Below are 9,719 nucleotides of genomic sequence, written 5' to 3'. Positions count from 1 at the left end.
TGTGACCTCATCGAACTTGCATTCTGGTGAGGAAGGGCAGACGGTAGAACACACAATTTTATGGACAAGTGCGTTTTGTATTATGTGAGAAGATAACTGCGTGGGGGAAAAAGAAAACATAGAACAGGGAAAGCGGGGTCGAAGTGGGTAAGGGAGAGGGTGCTGAGTGCAATTTAAAATCAACTGTAAAAAAATAAAATCAACTGAGCAAGAGAGGCGTCTACGAGCCAGGGACGGAAGGGATGAGGAAATGGACAGGCGGACAATGAGAGGGAGCAGCAGGGGCAGGGAGCAGCACAGAGGCTCCATCGGGATGGGTCTTGTGGGTCACTGCAGACCTTTACTTTCGTTTTGGCACAGCCAGCCTACAGATCACTCGGTGTTTTCCAAACACTGCCAGGGTTCCGCACTGGACGGCTGGACCTGTCTTACTCTCTCTCGCTTGTGGATGTGCGGTGTCCTCCTCTCCTCTTACGTTCTGACTTCGGATGGGCACAAAGCCGATCTTGTTCCGCTGTACATTTGTCTGATTTCAAGTGACTCTGAAGCTTCTTATTTTGCCTGGCGCTATTTCTGCTCAGCCATTCGGAAACAGCTATCTTCTTTGGCTATGTTTAAAATCGACATCCTTTTAAAGACTGTTACACACAAGATTTAAAAAAGGATCTTCTACTAGCTTAGGAACTTTACCTATTGCAGTCTTTGTTAAACAGAAATGTCAGAGTTATTGCAGGTACATCTACCAGAACGGTTTTTGCTTTATGGCTTGGGTTTTCCTGTCGGCATCGTACTTACGACCCCGCTCTTTCCCCAGAACACAGGTTCCCCCCGCGTTTCCCCGGGGGCTCTCAGATCCCACTCTGCAGTCTCCCATCTGGACCCCGCCGCGCCCGTGTCCCGGTCAGGGACCTGCTTAGCTTTCCTCCGTCACGAGCCAGTTTCCTCCCAACACGTTCTATGGAAAATGCATCACTCTCTCGTTTCCCAAAATCCACAGAAATGTTGTATCTTCCCTGCTCAATCCATAGGACTTTTACAAAAAGCACATGGATCGTGTGCATGGAACACTCTAACAGTCTGTATGTGACCAGCCACGATTGTGGTTTAATTTGCAAATGTGGCCATTTCAGTTTTCCCTGGCTTCTCTCTCTGTGGGGGAAGCTGTCCCTCCGCCAGTTTTCACGGGGGCTCTGGTGTGATGTGGGAGGCAACGTAACTCACCCCCAGCTCTGATCAGTTGGCTGCCTCACCCCTCAGGTACTGGTGACATCATTGCAGCTGCCTGGGAGCAGCTTGCAGTACTACGGGTTGGGATAAGGTTAATATACTCGTCATATTTAAAATGACTTGTTTTTCTACTGGGTTTTAAATTCCACAAAGCAGAGAATGTTTCTATGTGGTTCGTACCTGCTTAGAATGCGGTAACGAACATAATGCTTTCCAATTTGGCTGCTTGAATGAAAGACCTAGCCTGTCCTGAAAAAGTTACTGGGTGGCTCTCTGTTTCCTGGAAAACGAGCTTCCTTCTAGGAGAACACCAGGGTGATTCACCTTTCTGTGCCTAACGTGTCAGTGCTGGGGGACAGGAGAAGCTCGAGTGTGAAAAGTGCATGTGGTGAGTTAGGAATAGGTCCAGGTGGAGAGGGCTGGGGTCAGTTCTGTCGATGTGGCAGCACCTCACTTTGGTCTGATGCAAAGAGAGACGCTTCGGGCCTAGGCTTTCACCCTGAGCGGCTGGTGAGCGATCGGCCTCTGCGAGAGTGAGGCTGTGTATCATGTCACATCCTTCTGGGGATGTCACTTGGCCCCACGAGTTCTGTTTCCATTCTGAGGACACAAGAAAAGCTCATCTCTTCAAACCCTATCGTGTGTCTGCCAAAGGCTGAGCTTCCAGCAAGGAAGATGCCATTGGAAACTCCGGCTCTGACTCACGGGTGGGAAGCAGCAGGTCCCGGTGAAAAACAGAGCAGCCTCACGAGTGGAAGTTACACGCACATTGCTGGTTTTCAGGGAGTGAAAATATTTGGCTGATGAACAAAACCCATTTATTTATTTATTTAGCTACTGGCTAATTCCAGCTTCGGAGCCTCGACCTGTCTAAACTTCCGCCTCTTCATTTGTGAAATGGGGGTAATAACAGTGCCTATCTTGGCAGAGTAAGCTGGTGAGCTCTTCTGTAAGAGGCCCCGTAGCAGGTACCATTGGCTCCTATCACCCACACTCGACCCTGCATCGAATTTGAAAGCAGCAGGAGGAGACACTGTGGGATGATCAAGAATGGTTGTGTTCTGCTGAACTTTAGTTATGGACACAGAAACTGAAGTTCTTATAATTCTTCACAGGGCACAAAATAATGTTCTTCTTTTGATTTTTTTTCGCCACCATGCAAAAGCCACATCGGTGAAGGGATCATTCCAAAGAGGGGGCGGCTAGCACTAGCGCTTGGCTCACCAATCCTGACAGCAAGTTTCCAGGGGGCACAAACGAGTCCACAGCAAGGGTGCAATAAATTTTAGCAGCTACCATTGTAAGAGCCTAACTGAACCAGAGCGACTCCACGTTGACCAGCAAATGAGCTAGAGACTGTTGTCCCCCCACCCCTTATAGGATAACTAATGATTAATTGTGAATTATTAGGGAACTGCTTGGGAGTAGCTGGGAAACTAGAACGAAACTGTAACGAACATAGAGACCCAAAATCAATCGCGCCACTCCTTACTTGCCTGTAATTGAATGTTCTGGACACCACAGTCTAAATTGTAAATAGAACAATGGATAATCGATCTGCTGATCATTTTATACGTAACGGTCGAGTATATGATTGATGACCACCAGCTCAGATCAACTGATTCTTTGCCTTTGTCCCCTTCCTGTAAGTCTCCAGTGCACCCCCCCCCATAGCCCTATATAAAATGGCCTCTGACTCTGAGCTAGCTGCCTCTCTGAGCTACTTGGCTCCAGGAGAGCCGTCTGGCCAGACTAATAAAGACTATTTGCCAACCTGCCTGGTGTGTTCCTTCCTGGGTGACTCTCGCTGTCTGACAAGCTCCTGGAGCCTCGCTGAGCTTTTGGGCTCAGCATCGTGGAGGTCTCTTGGCCGTTCATGCCCCAGGAGTAAAAGTGAGACTTTAAGTCTTACACCATCTCTATTATTATTGATTACTTAAGTTAGAAACAAACAAAACAGATGTACAGATGCAGGAGGATCACAACTATGTAGGAACAGAAAGAAATGTACCAACATGTCAACATTTATGATATTAGGATACAAGATCAACCTTAGGGTGCTTCTTTTATTCTTTAATGAATTATGAAATTTACATTATAATGAAAACAAAACTGAGTCAGAAAAGACCCAATCCTGAACACAGTTAGTAATAATGATATGTGTCAGGAGCCATTCTACATAATTTTGGGAGGAAATCATTTCATACTTAAATTATGATCAGGCCTCATCTTCCTGCCACAGGCTATGATGCGCAGAAACCTAGCTCCATTTTTGCTTCCAGTCACAGCTGAGACCCCGATGGTCCCGTGATGCTGTGATGCTCAAGGGCGAGATTCCATCAGCTGAAGACAGCCTGGTTCCTTGAGAACTGAGTAGCAGGAGAAAGGTTTCACCTGGGGAGGGACAGATTCCTTATCAGCTTAACTCGTCCCACCTACAGTAGTAAGAAGTCTTTGCTTATCTCACTTTTCTAATCAACATGAGCTCCTCATCAGCCTAAGATCCTCATCAATTTAGGACGACTGCCACCCTGAGACATCTGGTACTTCCTCTGATTATAAGATTCTCATCATCCTATGATTACTGTCTCCTCCTGAGTCATCTGTTGCTCCCGGTGGACCCAATAAACGGTGGCAGGCTTGGGGTGCATTCATCTTTGCTGCTCAGAGCAGCACTGATTGGGCCCAGAACCCAGCTTCTTCTCTAAGTCTAATTTCCTGTTTTCATTCTTTAATTTGCCTTGTGCTGTCATGGCTCACAGGAGACCAGGACCCACTGCATTCCCTTTCCCTGTTACACACACACACACACACACACACACACACACACACACACACTCTAAAACACACACACACATTTTTGGTATGGGGATCGAACTTGGGCCCTTGCACTTGTTAATCAGGTGGCAGAACCACTGATCCAAATCCCTGACCCTCAAGTGACTTGACGTGTAAGCCTCAGTTATCTCACAGAAAAACCATATGATCCGTGTCTACAGTAGGGGTTCATGCTGGGGAGATTAAATGAGACAATGTATCAGGTCCTCAACACACTTCAGGATACACTTTGTACTCTTGACATTTATCTTTGTAAATGATTATTTCACAGTAATTTCAAGTGATGCCTGCACTTGATAGCTTTGGAACCTTTGGGATTTTCCTACCGGCTGAAGACCCATGCACAGGAGAACTGCTGCACTGTTTCCCAGCAGGCCGGGAAGTAAGTGCGAGGGAGAGATGGACAGCAGACTCCTAAAATGCTCGCAGCCCTCGGAGGCTGTTGACTGTTTAAGAAAAAAGTGCAATTAGAAGATCCTTCCTGAAGGTTCTGAGAGCCCCATACCAAAATAATTTTCTCCTAAATGCAGGGCTCATTGAAAAATATATATATTCTAATATACTGAAAAAATGATTCTATTTATTATTTTAAATAAACTCATTAATAATGAGTTAGAAAAGAGAGTGACCTCTAATACTTCAAGCTTGATCAACCTCTGCTTCTCTTTGACTTTGTAATTGTTTTTTTTTTAAATGGGAGAGGTAAATAAAAACTATGCAAATGAAGATGTTCGTTTAGTCTTTGAACAGGGCATTTTAAAAAATCATGGGGACACCATGTCAGATTTTTATTTAAGTATTTTTCTGGAACAAGCAAATTGAATATAAGAAGTAATTATTTTAAAATAATTTTAAAAAGAACTTGCATACTGAAGTGTGGGAAAGAGCAGCCAGAATGGTTTCAGATCAGAAGCAAAAGAATTAATTAACCTTCACAGGCTAATCTTCCTCCCACCCTTTTTCAAACAGTAGGGTTGCTACTCTTGTATTCAGACACGCATTTGCAACAGAGAGTGCTTGGTGTGTAACCCTCAGACTTCCAGGGCTGGAAAGTGGGGCTGTAAGCGAGCAAGTGCATGGATACATTCTGAGAATAGAAGGATCTTGGTTACAGGACTCTTAATTATTCCACTTCCCCTGGCTCCTGTTCTCCAAGCACAGTGACTCCTGTTTCCAGACGGGGGCTTAGTGGAGACTGGGAAAAAGGAAAATCTGTTCTATAAGCTCATGACTGCTACTTTGTTTACTTTCTGTTTACTTTCTAAGGCCGCGGAAGTATTAAACATGGATTCATCCCTTTGGGAGAGCAAATAAAATATGCAGCAAGAGCCAGAAATAGTGCCTTTGACCCTCTACTCATACCGCCAAGAAATAACCAAGTCAAGTGTTATTACTGTGAAAAAGAAAAAGTGGAAACAAACTTAAGTTGCTCAACAGTTGGAGAATGTTAGCTGACTCAGATTGTAAATTCACAAAACATAAAACCATTTAAAAGGCTAGACACAAAGACTATGAAAACATAATACAGAATTTGTATTAATGTTAAGTGGACTGTATATGTACAAAGGGTACTCATAATAGATGGTGGGCATTTAAATTTAAAAACATCACAGTAAAAACCACATTACCATTAATTAATGCCTCCCACTGAACACACTTATCCTATGGCTCTCATCACTTTCCGGAGTGGTTCTGGAAGTTCTCTTTCCCGAGGGTCTTTTTGTGGCTGCCCCCCATGTCCTGAATGGATGCAAAATATTTAAGGTAATTTCTCTCAGTAAAAACATGACGCTCTGTCCTCATGTACCTTTATTCACCAGATGTGGCACTGTGTGCCTTCTGGCTCCCCCCCAAAGTAAAACGACCGGGAAAGGGAAACACTTTGAATCCACTTAGGAGATCAAGGCAGCTGAGTCAGCACAACTAAAGACCGTCGGGAGAGAGGACTCCAGAGCTGCTGCAGGAAGCGGCCAGGACGGTGGGACGAGTGTGACTGAGGACAGGCAGTGTTTTGAGGCAGATTCGTGGTAATATGTCTTTTACTGTAATAAATTTGAAAAGTTCAAATACATAGCAATTTGCCTTGCACCTCATACACTGATTAACATGTAAGTGTACTTATAAACCATGTAGTTGTATGGGAGAGGAGACGGACCGAAGAGATCCTGTAAGAGTAGCTGGTCTGCACTGCACGTGGTGTTTCCCTGGAATTGAGGGCTGTGGGGGAGTCCTCGAAATAGCAAAAATGCTGATAGCATCAACCTTTCACTTAAGTATCTGCTCTTTCGTATTTTTAATATGGCCCAAAAGATGAGTTGAACCTTGAACTTGCTGTTTTCTCTTTTACGTCCCCTAGGAGGTGTGTTCGTTTCCCTCCTGATATGCGCTACAAACCTGGCCATTCCATAACTGAAGTGAAGCACCAGGCACCAGCTACTCACCCTTTGCTGCGGCCCTGAATTTCCTGCCTGTGGAACCGAAGGCCACTTGGAGGGGTCAGGCTCGCCTTTTTCCTCGGTGAGTGAACGGCTCGGTCTTTAGCGCTGTGCATCATAGCGCTGTAGGGAAGAAGAGTTTTGTAAAATAGCAATAGAAAGATCTGAAAACACTTCAGCTGGTGTAACACAGAGCCACCCCCAATAAAGTAGACTTTTTTGCCACCCTATTGAGCGGGAGTAGGGGTTTCCGCAAGAGCAATGCATAGCACATGCTGTTGTTCCGCCAGGGGACTTGGAAATCAGAGGCTCTGAGAACTTGTCAGTGCAACAGTGTATCTGATTCGCACAAGCGGATACAAAGTGGCCACAGAAACTGCTCCCTGGCAGAGGGAGAAAGTAAGTGAAAAAAACAGAAACCATTATTTTGACGGTCCCCCTATTTAATCTTGACAAAAGTGTGCTGATATTCTTTGTTGCTTTAAAAATTGAAATTAACCATTTCCCCAAAGGTTTTTTTCTTTCTTCAAGTAGCAGCGATTTATTTTGGAAAGAGCAGATAGGAACTCACTTTTAATGATGCAGTTCCAAGTCCGGCCCCCTTTCGCAAAAGCCGGCTAAAGAGCGGGTGACAGCAAGGACTCAGGCTCAGACGCTGACATCCGCACAGCAGGCGCTCACAGAAGAGATTTCGGACCCTGGACCCTGGACGCTGCGCAGGTGGAAGTCAGAGCCGCTGGCGGAGCCGCGCCAGGGAGCAGCGGCGGGAGGTGGGGTCTCCGTGCGCGCGTGCGTCGCAGCCCTGGGCTCCACTCCTGCTCTCTTCACCCCGGCTACTTTGCCATGCCCTAGTAAATTCCTCCACCTCCTCCATTGCTTCTATAACAAAACACCTTCATTAAGCTCCTTAGGTTTTAAATAGCCACAGTGGTTTCCCTTTCCCTGACTAAATCTGTTTATACCTTAGACTCACCCCGCGCCCCAGGGCCGGGCAGCTCCTCCGCCTCCACGGCGACCTCCCAAACAGCGGCCCTGGCTCCCTGCCCCGAGGCCTGGGGTGGGAAGTGGACAGGAGGGGAGAGGACAGAAGAGGAGAGGGGAGGACAGGGGAGGAGAGGACAGGGGAGGAGAGGACAGGACAGGCGTCCTCCGAGCTCGCACCGCAGCTGCAGCCCACAGCCCAGGGTCCCCTCTGAGCTACAGTCGCCGCCCCTCCCTTCAGACCAAGCGGACTTTGCTGTCAGACACCAGGCCGGGCCCCAGACAGCTGGCTTGGGACGGGCTGCTGGCCTCCAGGACGCCCTGCGTGGCTCCCGGACTCCCCTGCAGCCTTCCCGGGCCTGGGGGCTCTGTCCTTCCCCAGCCATCAGCGACCCAAAAGAGCCCACAGCTCCCGGTCGGGACCCTGCGGGAAGGGGAGGAAGGTGACTGGAGCCGGCCAGAGCAGGGCCCCTGCAGGCCGCCGCCCCAAGCCTCTGCAGTGATCAGTCAGCCCGGCCGGCTGCAGAGCAGTTAGGGCAGAGTTGGAAGGAGGCCATTAAGGTTCTCTGGTCCGCTCCAACCGCCACTCACAGAAAGGACGCACCGCGAAAGGACTATGCACTGCACACCCTCCTAGAAGTAGCGGAACTGCTGAGAAACGGATTAAACGCCATCTTATTTGATGGGCTAATGACACAGGGCTTGGAGATCATGTTCTTCAATGTTTGAAAGCCTTCTGTGCATGACAGCTGGCTTGCATTTTAATTTCCTGTTCGTATTATTTTATTAGTAGCCCTCCCGGGGAGTTGGAACACACCCCTCTCCTCTCCCTTCTCTTTATGTCTCCTCCTTTCTCCCTCTCCCCCTGCTCCCATCTCTTGGCCTCCTTCATATTTGCAAAAGCTTCCTCCCTGCATCCTGTCTTCTACTTTATTATATTATTATAAGTATTCATTTATACTCGGGTTTCTCACTTAAGAGAAGGCATGTGACAGTTAAAGTTTCAATTTTTTTTAAGATAAAGAAATGGAGAATCATCGGGTAACGCGCTCCCTCAGGCCGACAGCTAATTCTGGAGGTGGGATTTGTCCCACTCTGAAGTCCTTGGCTTTTACCAGACCTTTTACTTCCCCTCCTCACCCCAAATACACGATGACATTTCCCAGAAACACAGGAAAAGTTTTAAGAGGCTGGCAATAAAAGAGGTTCACAACTCGATTTATTTCTGTATTTTTTCATTTATTTTCCAGAAAAAAAAAATCACATTTCAATAACAACGTACTCACATGTAGAATTCAACTTTGATTGAAAATGGAAACTCTATTTGCAGAAATGTGTCACGATAAAGACTTGCATATTCAAGATTTTGTGAAATGGATGATTGGGAAAACCATGAAGGAAAAACTTTTATTAAAAAATCATTATTTACAAAAAAGTGACATCCACACTTTTCCTAACTTATAAGGCAAGTAACATTAAGATGGTCTCACGATATCTTCCCCGAGCTGATGCCACAACTGTGTCCTCACCCACGGGAGGAAACACCACTGCTGCTGGTTACTGAGTGCTGCAGAGACACTGGAGCCGGCCCTGGACTGAACTGAGTAGGAATAGAGCGTGAGGCAGCAACAATCTGGTTAAATTTAAGATGCATCTGGAGTCCTGTAGTACAGTGCCTTTCATAACTATTTTACGCAGGAGGTATTTTGTGAAGTTATATACTCAGTACAAGATTACAAGGAAATTCAGTATACACAGGTCACAGAGAACCTTAAAGACTGCCACCAAATCACAGTTCACATGGGCAGGACAGTATTCTCTTTTGTTGGCTGCATTTCAGCATCTTTAGAAATTTCTCAGAATCCTTTCCTAATTTCTCATTGTTAAAAATACAAGTTTTTGGTTTCTTTTCAATCAGTGGCTTACATTGCCATTTAATAGCAATAGAAGTTAAAAATTCACCATTTCATTAACACCGATATTTTGCTGTGTAAGTGAAAAATAAAATTATTTTACATTAAAACACAAAGGTGTTCAGAGGCACAGCTTAAAAAGTCAGCCATGTAAATGCCTGCTTGGCCTGAGGTAAAGCTCTACTGCTAGATAAGATTTAAATTTTCATCATACTAACTCTCTGCTTTTTCAGGAAAAATTATTCAGCAGCAATTGTCCAATTCCATTTGTTTTAGGCTGAGAGAGAGAGAGAGAGGTGTGGGGTGGGTTTGGGAGGGAGGAAGA

This window comes from Fukomys damarensis, unplaced genomic scaffold (assembly GCF_012274545.1).
Source record: "Fukomys damarensis isolate Sample0158 unplaced genomic scaffold, DMR_v1.0_HiC HiC_scaffold_33, whole genome shotgun sequence".
NCBI lineage: Eukaryota > Metazoa > Chordata > Mammalia > Rodentia > Bathyergidae > Fukomys > Fukomys damarensis.
This window is presented reverse-complemented; position numbering follows the sequence as displayed.